At 44.4% G+C, this 15,834-nt stretch overlaps 1 protein-coding gene across 1 annotated transcript in view; it reads left to right on the top strand.

Annotated features, from left to right (window-relative positions):
* Positions 1-15,834, top strand: part of CES5A (carboxylesterase 5A) — a 291,154-nt gene that overhangs the window by 97,100 nt on the left and 178,220 nt on the right. The window contains 1 exon segment of the mRNA XM_082367012.1: positions 9,412-9,465. The gene's annotated coding sequence lies outside the window, so the exon portion shown is untranslated.

The raw sequence follows: 15,834 nt of genomic DNA, 5'->3' as shown, positions 1-15,834 counted from the left end.
TGAATTTTAAATTGTTGATTGAATTTTGTTGTGGTCTTCTAAAGAGTGTTGAGTTTTGCTCTGGCAGGCAGTTGATTTACTATCACTAGTTGAATACCCATTTAGTTTGTTAATAGTGCTAATTTAGCACTACTTCTAAGACTTGGCTTTTTTAGGGTCTCTGCTGAATTCCCTGGGTGTTCAGCAAGTTTCCTTCATTCTGCTTGGTTGGAACTTGAATGCTTCCCAATCACATGTAAGTTCTGGTAGTTGTTCAGCTTAAAGCTCTCCAGTAGTTCTTTCTCTGGTAGTTGTTCTCTGTGTGGCCTTAGAGTCATACCCTACATAAGCAATTTATTATTTAGACAAACAAGGGCACTCAATGAAAATGTCTGGAGCTCTTTCTTCTTGTAGCTCCTTCTTCTCTGGCACCCTGCCCCTCAAATTCCAACCACCTCAGCCTCCCTTAACTTTAATCCCAGTCCCTAGGCTCAGGAAGGCTCCCATCCTCTGACTGGCTTCCTCCTCCCTGTCCAAGAGTTTGGTAAATGCATTTAGGCAGAAAGCCAGGATGATCTAGGACTCATCTTAATTATTTCCTTTTTCTCAGGCATCACAGTCCTATGCCCTTGTTATTCAATATCTGAGGAGTTGTATTCATACATTTTGTTCAGTATTATAAAGGTGTATAGTGGCAGGGCTAGTTAGCAGCAGTTATTCCATCATGGCCAAAAGCAGAGTTCTAGGAGCCACTTTATAAGCTTCTTCTTTAGTTATCACAGAGTGACCTAAGTGCTGAGCACAGAACAGGATTAGAGAAATCCCATGGGTCTGCCCACCTGGGATGTTTTGCTGGTTTTCTGGGATAGAAAATGACATTGGGACAGGGGTTCCTTGAAGGATCAAAGCCCCTGGTGAGGTCCAAAGCCTTGGACTTCCTTCTTTGGGAATAGGATGTAATAACTATAAGGTGTTGGAGATCATTCTTCCTTTCCTCTGTGAGCTCCATGGCCACACAGACTCATTTGTCATGTCTAGGAACCATCATAAAGATTCACACAAGGCCAAGTTAGTGAGGAACCCAGTCACTGTCATGTGGCTGACTCTCTCCAGGAGTAAGCAGTGATTGTGCAGCCTCTGAATTTATTCTATCTACAGGTCACAAATGACTCAGCAGTCCAGCAGAAAGGTTGGCCAAGGGAGCTTTATAGCTGAGCCATTATATTCACAGGAATAAATAAAATATTTTGGACTTGGAAAGATAAGGGAAAAGGAGGCCCAAGAGGTGGGAGATGACTGCCAAACCCAGGAAGACTTCACAGCTGAAGAGTCAAAGATAAGAAAAGGGGACAAGGCAGTACCATCATGATTTCCCTCATGTGCAGGAAAATGGGGAAATCTCTCAGGTTTAGACAACATAAGAGGGAGAAAGAAAGGGAGGATGAGCATATTGATCCATTAATTAAATACTGTAAGTGCCTATAGTGTATCAGATGTTGAAAATTTAGTGTCTTCACTGAAATATCTGTTGAGACACATATATTGTAATTATCAAGGAATGAAACAATCCATACCTCCCTTCGTAGTTTCCATGGCTGCATCCTATTCTCTCTCTGCATCTTGGTGAGTTTCGTTTTCCTATCCCCATCCTGCTTTCACCTTCCTGTGGTCTGAATGATGTGAACATCTGGGATTTCCAGTTGCCTCTCGAGAAATAGTAAAAGTGTGTTTAGGATTAGGGTGGGAGAAGTTGGGTTGAATCAAGGAAGGAGTTACAGGAGCTAGGTTAAATTATTTCTTTTTAACTGGTAGAGAAAAATTATATATTCTTATACTGGTTGTTGCCTTTTGGGAGGGGATCTCTGGGGCCCAGTAACATTTTATGACATCACCAGGGAGGATTTTCTAGACCCAAGCAGGGATGAGTATGATATAGTGGAAAGCCCATGGGCTTATGTGATGGTTAATTTTATGTGTCAGCTTGACTGGATCATGGGGTGCCAAGATACTTGGTTAACTGTTATTCTGGGTGTTTCTGTGAGGATGTTTTTGGATGAGTTTAACATTTAGATCAATAGTCTGAGTAAAGCAGATTGCCCTCCCTAATGTGGGTGGGCCTCATTCAGTCAATAGGAGGCTTGAATTGAGCAAAAAGGCTGACCTTCTCTTGAATAAGAGGGAATTCCTCCTGCCTTTCTTCAAGCTGGAACATCCTTTTTTTTCCCCGCCTTTGAACTAAAACATTGGTTGTTCCTGGATCCCAAGTCTATTCTTCTTTGGACTGGAGCTACTCTATGAGCTCTTCTGGGTCTCCAACTTGCCCACTCACCCCGCAGATCTTAGGACTTGTCAGCCTCCAAAATTGTGTACACACACATACACACACCCTATTGGTTCTGTTTCTCCAGAGAATTCTGACTAAGGCAGCTTAGGAACCACATAGACGTTCCTAATTTTGAATCCCACTCTGCTACTTATTAGCTGTATGACCTTGGACAAGGTACTTCATCTCTCCAGACCCCAGAGTCCTCACCTGTAAAGTGAGGGTATTTCACTTGACTTACAGTTGTTAGGAAAGTCAAAAGTGGAATTTTAAAAGGCCCAATTGCTAGATATGTTGATATCTAGAGGCTTCTTCCTGCTGTGTTTTTGTTTCTCTAGCTCCTAACCCACACAAGAGAGAAGATTCTTGGGGGCGGGGGGGCGGGGTGGGTAGCTGTGATACCGTGCAGTCTCCACTTTCCCAGTGCTTCCCAGGTGAGACAGATGAAATGGGGAAAGTGGCATTCACTAGAAACTTGAATTCACCTACTAGCAGGCTTTTCAAGAAATTGTACCCAAGGATACTGTATTAGAGTTCTCCAGAACCAATAGGATAAATATAGATATACAGAAAGAGATTTATTATGAGGGATTGGCTCACACAATTATGAAGGCTGAGAAGTCCCATGATCTGCCATCTGCATCTTTACATAGGCCAGAACTACAGCCTAGCAGTCTTATGTTTCTCCCGCAGCTGTTTCTCCCAGCTGTTGCAAGCCTTCAGACTCTTCCAATCCCTCACCCTACCCACCATCTCTGCTGAGCCCCGCATCTACCTGTCCGCCTTGCGTTGTCACTTGGTTGTCCCCAGGCACCTCAGACATGGCAAGTCCCCCACATCTACTCCACTTCCTGTGTTTCCTGTCTCCAGAAATGATATCACCATCCACCCAGTTGCCCTAAAATTCAAATTTTAACTTTGTTTTTTCCCACTCCTTTACCATACTTCCCTTATCCAAATAGTTACTAACAATGATATATTTACTGAGCACTTAGCATGTCATAGGCACTGCTCCAAGCACCTTGTATCCTACTATTTTATCTTATTTAATCCTCGCAACCCTGCATGGTAGAGTCTCACTGTCCCCATTTTACTGATGAGGAAACTAAAGCCAGGAGAGTGTAAATGAGCCACAGATACCCTGCCAGTAAATGGTAGAGCCAGGATTGAACCAAGCGGCCTGTCTCCAGAATCTGTTCTCTTAGTCATTACACCAAAGTGGTTCCCGGTCTAGAGGGAGAGACAGGCAGTAAACCAAGAATTCTACAAATAATTATTTCACTACCACGGCGATAAATGCTATAATGGAGAAGTGCAAGGAGCTTTGTTTAAGCTGGCTGGGAGACTCAGTTGGGGAAGGGAAGGAAAATGTTTCCCTGAAGAAGTGTCCTTTATGCTGAGCTCTGTGGGGGCCTGTTCATGACATCAGCAAGTTGGGGGGGGGGCCTGGTGGGGGGGGGACAAATGTCCTTCATAGACCCAGAGATATCAGACTGCTGCCATCCCCTCCACACCCCACAAATGGCCAGCCACCTGTTTCCCTTAATGCACAGTGTGATCTGGTCCCCTTTAGCTTGATATTTTTCCATAAGGTTGGCTGTCAAGAAATTGCTTTGATTGCTCTCCTATGGCTTTGGCTAAGGATTGGCCAGAGAGTCAATGTTTTAGGCTGTGAGGGCCAGTCAGCCTCTGCAACTATTTAACTCTATGGCAGTGGCACAAAAGCAGCCTTAGATGATATGTATATGAATGAGTGGGGCTCTAAGCTAATTCCAATAAAACTTCTTTTACAGACACTGAAATTTGAACTTCATGTACGTTTTACATGTCATGAAATATTATTCTCGGGACTTCCCTGGCAGTCCAGTGGTTAAGACTCTGCGCTCCCAGTGCAGGGGGCACAGGTTCGATCCTTGGTTGGGGAACTAAGTCCTGCATGCCGCATGGCATGGCCAAAAAAAAGAAAAAGAAATATTATTCTCCTTTTGATTTTTCAACTGCTTAAAAATGTAAAAACCATTCTTGGCTCATGGGCTGGCCATATTAAAAACAAGTGAGGAACTAGATTTGGTGGCTGCAGTGTGCCAGCACTGACCCAAACTGTATTTCCAGCTACCCTACAGACATCGCTCTCCCCTGCCTGCTCCATAAGCCCCCCAAAATTAACATCTCCAAAACTCAAGCTCATCACCCCAGTGAAATCAACTCCTTCTCCTGATATTCCGATTTTTCTGTTAATAACCCGGAGTGTCTGTTCCTCTGGGGATGTTAGGACAGAAAAAAAGGTACAGGGACTACTGTTCGAGAGCCACGCTACGCTGTTGTAACTTCTCAGACCCACTGGGCACATTCCTGCGTTTTCTCAGCTTCCACCCCGCCTTTTTCCTCCTCTTCACCACCAAACTTCTCCTAAGACTTGTGTCTACTCCCTGTCGCTGTTTCATCACCTCCCACTCCTCACCCCCTCCAATCTGGCTTCCACCTCTTCGCTCCACAAAAACAGATCCCACAAAGGTCACCGATGACCTCAGTGCTGCTAAATCCAAAGGACATTCTTCAGTTCTCATCTTACTTGCAACTGACACCGTGGACCACTCTCTCCTTCTGGAAATACTCCTTCCGAGTCTGACTGCCCATTCTCTTTCTCCTTTGTACACCTTCCCTCTGCTACCTAGCCCTGACCTGTTGGAATTTCTGAAGGCTGAATCCAGGGCCTGTTCATCTTCTCCCTTGAGCTACCCTCCTTGGACGATCATGAATCTATAGCTCCCATCCCCACCTCTCTCCTGAACTGCAGACCAACCATCTAGCTTTCTACCCAACATCCCCTCTCAGATGTCTTAAAGCACCTCAAAAAATCATCCACTCATCCAACTACCCCCACTCAATTAATAAGAGACTACTGAGCACTTGATGTCTGTCAGACACCATACTGGTTGCCAAAGACACAATGTTGAGTAAAAAGAGACAGAGTCCTGCCCTCGGGGGGCTTACAGTCTACTGGGGGAGATACATATTGACTACACCTTCACACCTCAGGTTTCCCACAGCTAGTCTCTCTACCACACTGGCCCTTTCCCATTGCCCTTTCCTAGGATCAGCGCTTCCATCTGTCTAGTTTTGAAAGCCAGAGGTAACCTTGGCACCTCCCTCTCCCTTGCCAAAGCCCCACAGCCTACCTTCCAGTCTTGACTTACCCCTGCATATCTCCTGACATCATTTCTCCCCATCCCCGCTGCTGCTCTCCTAGTCCTGGCCACCACCGTACCTCTTGCTGAACCACTGGTTCATCCACTGTGGCCCTAATCCAGTCTCCACACTTCAGCCAAATGATCTGTCCAAAATAAAACTCAACCATGCCACCTCTTACCTCCCCTTCCTGTAATGGCGCCAATTAAAGTATTTCTAAGCCTGTCTAGTTAAAGTATTCTAAGAATATTGCTTAGAGTAAAGGTTGAGAGCTGCTCACCAAGACCCCACATGCCCCTGCTCACCCCTCTGGCCTTGTCTCCATACACGATTCATCCCACACCACACTCCAGCCTCCCTGGACTGTTTCAGCCCCTTGTTGTCATCATGCTTCTTTCCCACCTTGAAAGGCACTCCCTCAGTTGGGAATGCTGCTATCCCCTCTCTCTGCCTGGGTGTCTCTGACCCCCCACTCCCTTCAGATCTCAATTCCACCAATCGCTTCACAGCAAAGCCTTTCCTAATTTCTCTGCCTTGGTCAAATGTTCCTGTTAGAGCCTCAGGCAGAACCTTGGACCACCCCTCATGGCATTGTCACACTGCAATTTACATCTGAAGGTTTAATACTTTCATTAATATTTGCCTACCCAGGAGCTCCCAAGGGTAGGGATTCTGTCTCTTTTTACTCAAAATTCTGTTGTCAACAACTAGCACGGTGCCTGACAGAAAGTAAGTGTCCAGTAATTATTCGTTAATTGGATGCATAGTTGGATGGATGGATGGATGGACAGGTGGACGGATGGTTGAATGAATGCCATTACGCCGCCTGAAGCATTTTTCCTATCTACCCTTCAAGGTCAGGTCAAATGCCACCTCCTGCAGGAAGCCTTCCCTGATATTCTTGGTGGAAATTCACCTCCCTCCTGTTTATATGTATGTGCTGTGTGTTAACTCTGCTACAGTATCGATTGCCTTTTACCTTGTGTTGCTGTGTTCACAACTATTGTCCCTGTGGTCTGGGTGTTTCTGGAGATCCAGGACCAGGCTTGTTCATCTTTGCATCTCTCACTTGGCATGGTGCCTCGGACATGAGAGGCGCTCAATAAATACTCGGGGAATTGATTTCTTTATACAGTCCAGGTTATTCTAACTCTGACAGTGATCCATCCTTGAAACATGATGTTGTAACCGCAGAGGGAGGCTGAGCAAGGGAAACTCCCTGCCACTTCCACCCTTGTCATTTCACGGCTCCTCTTTCCCTGGAAGTTACTAGCCACCCAAAAGGCTTCTCTTTCCCAAGCCACTTCAAGACTTAATGCAAAATTTCCGTCCTTGCTCACTATTACTTTTGTGAGTTGTTAGTGGTTCAGCAAGTTTATTAACAAGTTTCTTCACTGTCTAGGGATCCATTTTATTCTGCCTGCTGATTTATTACATTTAATTTTTCTAAGAATTCCCTTACCTGTGTTTTTTATCAACAGCTGTGTTTACATGGTCTTAATTACTTCCTAACTGTATATATCCATCTCTCTCCCTTAATTTTTTCTTGCTAAAGTCTGACGACTAAAATAGAAAGACAGTAACTCAGTCAGCTTCCTTTCTTCCCTATTGTGATGAAAAGCGTTTTTAAAAGTTGGAATAGCTCATATGTTATACCTGTCCCTGAAGTTATAACTTCATTTAAAAAATTTAAAACATGATATTTAGCACCTTTGGTATTTTGTGATCCCAATTAAATTCATTTATTACCTATCCCTACTTGGTTTCTATTCCCTTCAGCACTTTCATATGTACCATGAGCTCCAATCTGTCTGGCATATTGGGAGAGTAGGGTGTTCTGTTTAATTGAATATTCTGGTGAGTTGAGCTACCATAATTGGTATGTATGGACCCCCAATTTTTATAAAGTTAAAAGCACGGTAAAATTCCCTTCACTGTATTGCTGGGGTAATTATTTAAAACACAAGTGATGCTTTCTACATGCCAGATACTGTCTCAAGGGCTTAACACTTGTTTCCTCATTTAATCCTCTGAACTGATTTGGATGAGGAAACCACTGCACAGAGATGCTGAGTAACCTGCCTAAGGCCACAAGGCTAGGAGTGATAGAATCAGGATTCCTGACTCTAAAGCTCTCAGCTATTATGATGGAGTTCTTGGTTTACTTTTCTCTGATGATCCAGAGGGCGCCTCTCTGGGGTCCTCCAGGCTGTCACGAGGACACCACTTATCACTGTGCCGTGGCCCAGATGGTGTAGGGGCTTTTACTAGATTGTCCTGCGTTCCTTCTTGCCCTCTGGTCCCCACAGGGGCTTTGAAGCTCATGCATCATAAATAGGTTCTAAGATCCTGGGCCCAAAGGACTGTGGGAATGGAGAGGTTGGTGCATTAAGACTTGGTTTTAAATCTTAGTTCAAATCCCTTTAAAAAAATCTAAGAAACTCAGACTACACCTGATATGGGAGACCCGGATGAATCAGTCTATCAACAAATCTTTATTAAATGCCAGGCCCCATGCTCAGTGCTGTGGGCAGCTATCCGAGCAGCTCTGGTTTTTACAGTAGAATTGTGATTTGCAGCTTCTGATGAAAAGAACTATTTATGGCATGCCAGAGCTTATAGGGCTTATGGCTGTTAAGTCTGCTTAAGCCTGCAACTGAGATTGAGGCTTTTTCTTGAGGAAAGACGAAAACAAAACCGAGGACCCATCACTCTGTTTGGAAGTATGTAAGTTGAGCTCTCGTGTTATGCAACAGTGGGAACTGAACTGAAATTGGCTTCCCTGGGAAAAACAATAAACAGGAGGCTACTTGAGCTCACTGTTTCTTCAGGGAGAGTAAGGACAACATTTTTTTTTTAAGCCCAGCATTTTCATGGTATGCCTATTTTTCCTTTAAATGACTCTGAACTTATCTTGCCATTTGGAAATGTTAACTTTGGAAAGGACAATTAGCATAGGGACATGTGGACTGATCGGGCATGTGAGGATTGTGGGGTGGGGAGGAGAAGGAGGTAATGGATTATCAAAACTCACAGGGCTGCCTGGAAACACGGTGTTGGATGTACAGACCACGTTTCAAAGATGAATAGGTGAGAGTGAAGTTCTGGGGGGCGTTGTACCCGCAGGGGGAACTGGGGCAGGCCAGAGGGACATTTCACTAGAGAGCCACTTGAAGGTTTGCAGAGCTGCTGGCCTGGCTAGCAGCAGAGTGGCACCACGGGGGAAGGACCCAGTGAGATGCAGGACTTCTTTTTCTTTGAGACACCACATCTCTAAAGAGGGATCTGTAGATAAACATGAGGAGCTGTGCATTGCTTTGCCTCCTGCTTAGCTGAGCAATGGCTGTTCATACAGGTTCCTGGTGTTGTTGGAGCTTAGCCTGTGTGCTGTGGAGCTAGACTGCTTAGGTCCGAATCCTTACCAGCCGTGTGACCTGGGCGAAATGACTCAATCTCTGGTGCTTCAGTTTCTTCATCTGTAAAATGGGGATATTTATGATATCTACTGCAGAGGGATTTCAGGAGGATTAAATGAGAAAGGAGGTGCAATCTGTTTAGAACAGTGCTTGGTACATATCAAGAGCTTAAACAAGTGAGCGGTTGTTGTTGTTATTATTATTATTGTTACAAAGTACTCCACAGTGTGGCTGTGAGGGACAGATTTACGGGGCGAGAGCTAGGCAGGTTTCAGGACTTTTACTTATCTGAGAGAAGTTATCAGACACTGGAGAGGACTGGCCAAAAATGATGCAAAGGCTCACTGCAAAGGGATCATGGTAGATGATGATGATGATGATGATGATGATGATGATGATGATGATGATGATGATGATTTTCATTTTCACTTGTCTTTGGGGGAAGTATCACCATGATCTTTGATCATGAAAGACAACTATATCTAACACTGTATTTATACACAGAGAAATCAAGAAGAAAAACAAAGAGATTTCAAGTTCCAACAGAGTGGTCTAAATGTAGGTAATTTCAACTACTCATTTCAAACTGCTTTTATCTTCATAAAAACAAAGATGGGGGAAAGAAAATGGAATACCACAGGTAACATTGCTGGAGAGTGATTATGAGCAAGAAGAATAGAGGTTGGAATCTGAAAGACTTTTATTCAAATACTTCAAACTCACATGTCTTGGTGCCCAAGACTTGGATAAATAAAGTGATGTGCTGTCAATGTAAATATATATTTTAATGCTCATCATTGACATCTACATGAAGTGTGCTGGGTTTGTGAGTGCTCAGTGTCCATAAAGCCCCTCAGTGCTTAAGGGAGAGGTTTGAGAAGCAGCTACATTGGTCTGTTATTGCATGGAGAATGGGGTGTACTTCTCTGAGGACTTGGCTGACAGGTCAGGATGAGTACCAGGCAGGACAAGGTTAGTCTGTGTATTTAATTCTTGGAACCAGAAGTACTGGCTGACTTCAGCTGAGGGGTAGAGAAAAGCTACAAGGAGACTCCAGGCTCTTCTTCCATGGTCCTTAGAGCCCAGGTGTGGTTGACTATACCCTTGCAGAGGCAGAGAGCCCTGGGAAGCCAGAGAGCTGTGTTGCACTCGGAAGAGAAATTTGTAGCCTCCTTGGGGGCTTAGAACATATGCTAGCCAGATCAGAAAGGAAGCATCCAGATTCTGACCAGGCTGTCCCCATAGAGGCTAGGGGGAGCTGCAGCCTCAGGAAGAAGTGGAGGCTAATATGGAAACAGGCCTGCCAGGAGATGACCCTGCAACATCCACAGCACCCACATCCCTACTTCTGGCAATAGAACCTGGTCTAGAATGATGGTTATTCGGAGACCCTGAGAGTGGAGCCTCAGATTGTAGTTAGTCCTGACAGTAATTGGTGCAATCTGTTTGTTCACTGTGTAACTTTTATATGGTGCTTTGTGACCACAGCATCTGGAAATGGGAAGCATCTTTGATCATGCTTCACTTCTAGCCACTACCTATGATGTGAGGTTGCCCTGGAGTTGTTCAGTGCACAGCCTGCACATCCTTCCATGGTGGTGGCCCAGGTCCTATATTTTGGGTGGAAGTTTAATAAATTAAACCTAAATATAGAAAAGAGAAATATAACACCCATTATTTTCTCTCCTTCTTCAGAAAGATTCTGAAATTTACCAAAAGCAACCAGTTCTGCTTTCTATTCACATCAATGAGTAAAAACCCACTATTTGTGTAGTCTACGTTTAGAGTAAATTTCTTGGGTGGGGGAATTTTGTAATCATCTAGCCTGTAATTGATATCTCAAGGGAGATACTTTACCCCTGTGGAAATTTCCACCTCTGACTGCTGCTCTGTCCACAGTGCTCACTGACTCTTCCCACAGATTGGCAGGGTTCTGGGGGCCTCTCCATTTGGACCTGTCTACTGTGGGGGCACAGCAGCCTCAGAATGGCCCTGATGCGGCAGCTTGTGGTCAGGTAGTTCACTGTGGCCTTTCTCTATTGGCAGTGTTGCCAGTTCTACTTGTTTTTACTCCACTAAAATGTGTAGTAAGCCTATGGCTCAGATGAAATTTGGCCAGCACTGGACTTTCTCATCAGTACAGTAGGAGGCTGTGGCCAGGACATTTTCTTTTTTTAATCTTAGACTTTAAGCTATTAGGCTATTATTTATAAAAATGTCCTCAAACCAAAAACTCACCTCTGATTTTTCATCAGATCCCGGAAAGTAGCCCCCATTACTACAATGCCTATTATAGAAAATCCATCCAATTAGAGTTCTGGAAAATTCAAAATACTCTGTTTTCTTCTGTCATAATGGGAACCACAGCTGGGCTCAGTCCCTCTCACCTTGTTTTACTTGGTCCATCTTTCACCTCTTAAACCCCAGCATCAGGTGGAGGCTGAGGAGGCTTGTGGCAGCACCCGTGGGGCCAGTGTTTCCAAGCTTCTCAGCAGTTCATGGGGGGGCCACAGGGCTTTGGAAGGAATCATCAGTCCCCTCCTAGCCCCAGCTTTTGAAGTGAACTCAGCTCCAGTCTGTCCAGGGATCTGCATTTTCATGTCTTTAAATAATAACATGGGCTTGCTGCACAGACACTGAAACATTCATATCTGGTGCCTTTGCTTTCTTTTGTATAATTTTAAAGAGCTTTGATGCCCTCTGAAGAAAAGTGCTATAGAAATCCAAGTCTTTCCTCTTACTTTCAGGAAATATGTACAAGATTCTAGACACAATATTTCAGATGCTTCAGAAGAATCAGAAGATTCTTCTTCTTCTTCTTCTTCTTTTTTTATAAACAAGGACAGCTGTCAGATATCTTTCCTGTCCTGCTCTCCTCATCCAAAAATTTTTACTTTGAAAATTAAAAAAAAAAAAAAAGGCATTGAGGGCAAGATCACTTGGGAGCCTAGTGGGCAAGGCTGAGTTTGTACTTACATCCTTATGCAGTGGGGAGCCAGCAAAGGTCTTTGAGCAAGGGCACAGATCGGGATCTCTCCAGGAAAAAAAGCATAATAGCTACAGAGGAGGGGAGTGAACAGGGCAAACAGGAAAGAAGTTTTGGGCAGCTGAGAAGGTGCTGGGGAAAGAGAACACATGAAGGACATGGGGTGCTGATGGTGGAACTACCAAGAGTGCTGATGAGCCAGGGCCACCAGGAGAGATAAGGACTTCGGCTTGGGTTGCTCTCTGTGAAGATGTCCTTCATGCAACTGGAAATAAAAAATTAATAAAAGTGGAAGCAGTAACAATCACTCACGTGTGTACAGACTACATAGTAAAGAAAACACTTTAACTAAAAAAAAGAAATTATTACTTTAAATCTGGTGCTACAGGAGTTTGTGCTTGAATTGAGACAACTTGGGTAGCCATTCAGTAAACACACAAACTGCCCCAGGAGGATACGTTGTCAACAGAATAGCAACCATAGAACCAATGTATAAACAGAAAAGTGAAAACCTTGTTGTTATATTGAAGTACAGGGCAGTACTTTTGGGAAGCAATCATGAGGTGGATATTAGGTGGGCTGTCAGGTGTGTATAGTGTTTGTGGCAGAGAGGGGAATTTCTACCTCTGTTTCCTCAGCTTGGGCAGTCTGCCTGGAAGAGGTGGACATTCCCCACTCGATCTGAAGATTGCCATTTTGGACGTTGGGTTTCTCTCCTTCCTTTATAATTTTGTAGTTCAGTTCTTATAGTTTCAGGTTAATCATTGTTGAGTTGGGAGCTGGCATTCTGGTTACTGGGTGCCAGCCAAAGCTCAAGACAGCTGTTTCTTCACTGTCAGGTCCTGTTGCACCCACACCGAGTTGGATATCAGAGTCCCAACAAGTATCAATATAAGGCTGATGGTGTCTTTTTTTTTTTCTTTTGGGCTAAAGTGAGAAATGGGCAGGCCGAAGACATGTGGATAAATGTGGCAGATTATGCCCTATAATCTCTGCTCCCTCCCCAAGCCCCACTAAAATGAAGGCAAAGAAAAGGTATAAACCTACAAAGAAAAAATGGAGAAAAAGTGACACCAGGCAAGAAATATCAATACATGAAGAGTGGGGGGATTGAGTGCTGTCTTGGCAGAGTGGATAATGCCCACAGAGGGGAAAGCTAAGAAGAAGCAGGCCAGCTTGCATCCAAAAATAGTTGGACAGCTCAGGAATTGGAGGCACCAATCAACTCTCAAAGCTGGGAGCAGGTGGGAAGGAACATAGGAAAAGCTGAAGATTTATCTCAGGAGGTCTCTTTTCCCAGTCCAAACATCCAGACAGCTGTTCCTCTTCTGCTCCAGCAGGAAACAGGAGACTTAGTACCCGGGTAATTGAACCAGAGAGAATTCAGATTGAGGGAATAGCAGGAAACAGCAGAGAACAGCCCTGAGCTGGATGGAAAATGGGGGATAAGGTCTAAGTGTCCTTACTGGGTGGCTCCAAGGATATTGACCCATAAATTCCCACTCCCTCCAAGCATGGGATTATAGCATTCCTCTAGATATACAGACTTCCCCAAGAGGAAAGTCACAGATTCTGACATATGGGGAATCCCATGATGAAATGGTTGGTTCCTGCTTACAAACCCCACAGTGAAGCCACCATCCAATAAGCCCTTCACTTGGGTTCAGAAATCCCAATCACTTTGTAGTGCATTTTCCATATGTGAACGGACAGCTAAAGATCAGCAGGAATAAATTACACCCTAGAATTGATAGCCTAAGAGATGAGAAGATAGAACAGCTATGGAATAAGACCAGGATGTTATCAAGGGGAACGCAGCAGAAATAAAGTAGTCAGAGAATGGGATCAGAAGATAAAATTGGGGAAATTTTGCAGAAAATAGAACAAAAAGACAAAAATCCAGAAAACAGAGAAAATGCTGCAAAAATTAGAGGATTAAACCAGGCAGTCCAGCATCTGACAGTCAACTAAAACAGGGGTTCATAGCCTTTTTTTTCCACAGACCCCTCTGGCAATCTGGTGAAGCTTACAGACCCCTTCTCAGAATAATGTTTTGAAGTGCATAGAATACATAGAAGTAGAAAGGAAGCCAATTACATTGAAACGCAGTTGTTAAATTGTTAGAAAGTGACATAGTGATATAGTAATACATGCTTTTTATGAACACACTAAAAACAAGACCTAGAGGCGGATGTATTGTAATTTTGAGTTAGTGATGAGCATAAAAGATACTTCACAATACCTGTGTTGACATGATGTGAGTTACTGGGCTGAGATCATTTTAGACAGGGCATCCCTAGGAGACAAGAGTCCAGAAAGTTTTGGTGGGCCTCTGTTTTGCTTCCTGGTTATCCCTAGTCTTGATATCACCCTTGCCTGAAGTTGTTTACAAGTCCTCTCCTTCATCCCTTCCAAGAGCTCTTTACCAGCCCCTTGCTTTTGCTAGCAAAGCGAGCTGCCGATGATCTTGTTTCCCCTCTATGTGGTCCTGGTGCCGCCGTCAGTCATGCTGCCTGGACTCTCTTATCACACCACTGAGCCAAGAATGGTGTCACATCCCTGGACACAGAGACTCATCCAAAGGGTGGACACATAGAATCCAGGCTTATTGGGGACCTCCCATGGAATCTTCTGAGTGGAGGTGGAAGGCTAGTTTTCCTTAATTTTAATTCATTAAGGGTTTATGTCTAGTGTTGCTAAGAACAATTTTCTCTGATATGTGGAGAGAGATTCTCTGATATAAAAGAGAAAGGGATTATAATAGAGGCACAATGAGATTGAGATGGAGAGAGAGAAAGAGAAGGAAGAGAGAGAGTAAAAAGAAAGAGGTGTCAAGTGAGATGAACACATCTGAGATTCAGATATAGGGAGGAGAGGGAAGAGAGAAGAGAGGAAAAGAGAAAGGCATTTTCTAGGTCTTTAGTGGGTTTGCACTTTCTGTCCTAGAGTTTTGGTTCCTGGAACTCTTCTTTCCATTCTGTGAGTCACTCCAGTATCCTTCTCATCCATGAAAGCCAATAATTCCCTTCTTGCTTAAGTCAATTTGAGTTGACTTTCTGTGACTTGCAAACCAAAGGGTCCTGACTACGCATCAGGTGTCTGCAGGCATTGTCAGGTGTCAGGATTTGCTTTCAGAACCCCTCTTTCTCCCTGTTGAGGCCTCTGCTGCCCTAGAGCACACAGCGCCCTCCTCAGGCACAGCATCCTTCCTGGGGCCCTCCTCAGGCACACTCTCCACAGAGCTATGCCTGGACCATCTACTCTGATTCCAAATTGTCATTTGTTCATTTATTTAGCAAGTGTTTATTGAGCATAAACATTGGTGGAAACATGGCAACCAGTAGAGGGGAAATAAGACATATCTAAGAATCAATGTAAAAAGTAATTCATTTCTTAAAATAAATTAAAAGCTATGAGAGGTCAGAGGAAGGAGTGACCATTGGAAAGGCTCTGTGGGTTTGTGGATGGGCTGAGAGGTGGGATTGGGACAGTGGAATTGAAGGAAAACGTGTGAGCTCAGTGGAGAGCGTGAAGCTCTGGGAGGAAGAGGCCCAAGCAATCACAGTGGAAGCTGGACTTGCACAGAGCTGTGGGGAGGCTCAAACAAGGTACTGAAGATGCCCATCCTCTCCAGTTAGGTCATCAGATAGTCCACTTTCAGCCTGAATGTTAATGCCTGGAGGAGAGCTTTACATATCAGTGTCTTAACAGTATGAGGAGTCTTCAACCCTCTACCCTGGGGATTAGCTAAGGGAGTAGTTTCAGGCCTGGGAAGATGGGGGAGTTTATTGCTCTGGGAACCTGGGAACCTTGTCGCCACCCTGCACAGTGCTCCTTCCGCACAGGGCTGGCATCACCTCTGCAGTGGTGCTTGGCCAGGTCTGGGTGAGGGCAGAGAGGCTGCTGAAGGAGGTGGTTGGCAGTGTGCCTGCCTTCCTGGG

This window comes from Balaenoptera borealis, assembly GCF_965194805.1.
Source record: "Balaenoptera borealis genome assembly, chromosome: 19".
Lineage (NCBI taxonomy): Eukaryota > Metazoa > Chordata > Mammalia > Artiodactyla > Balaenopteridae > Balaenoptera > Balaenoptera borealis.
The sequence above is the reverse complement of the archived record's forward strand: the minus strand, read 5'-3'. Positions and strand labels throughout refer to the sequence as shown.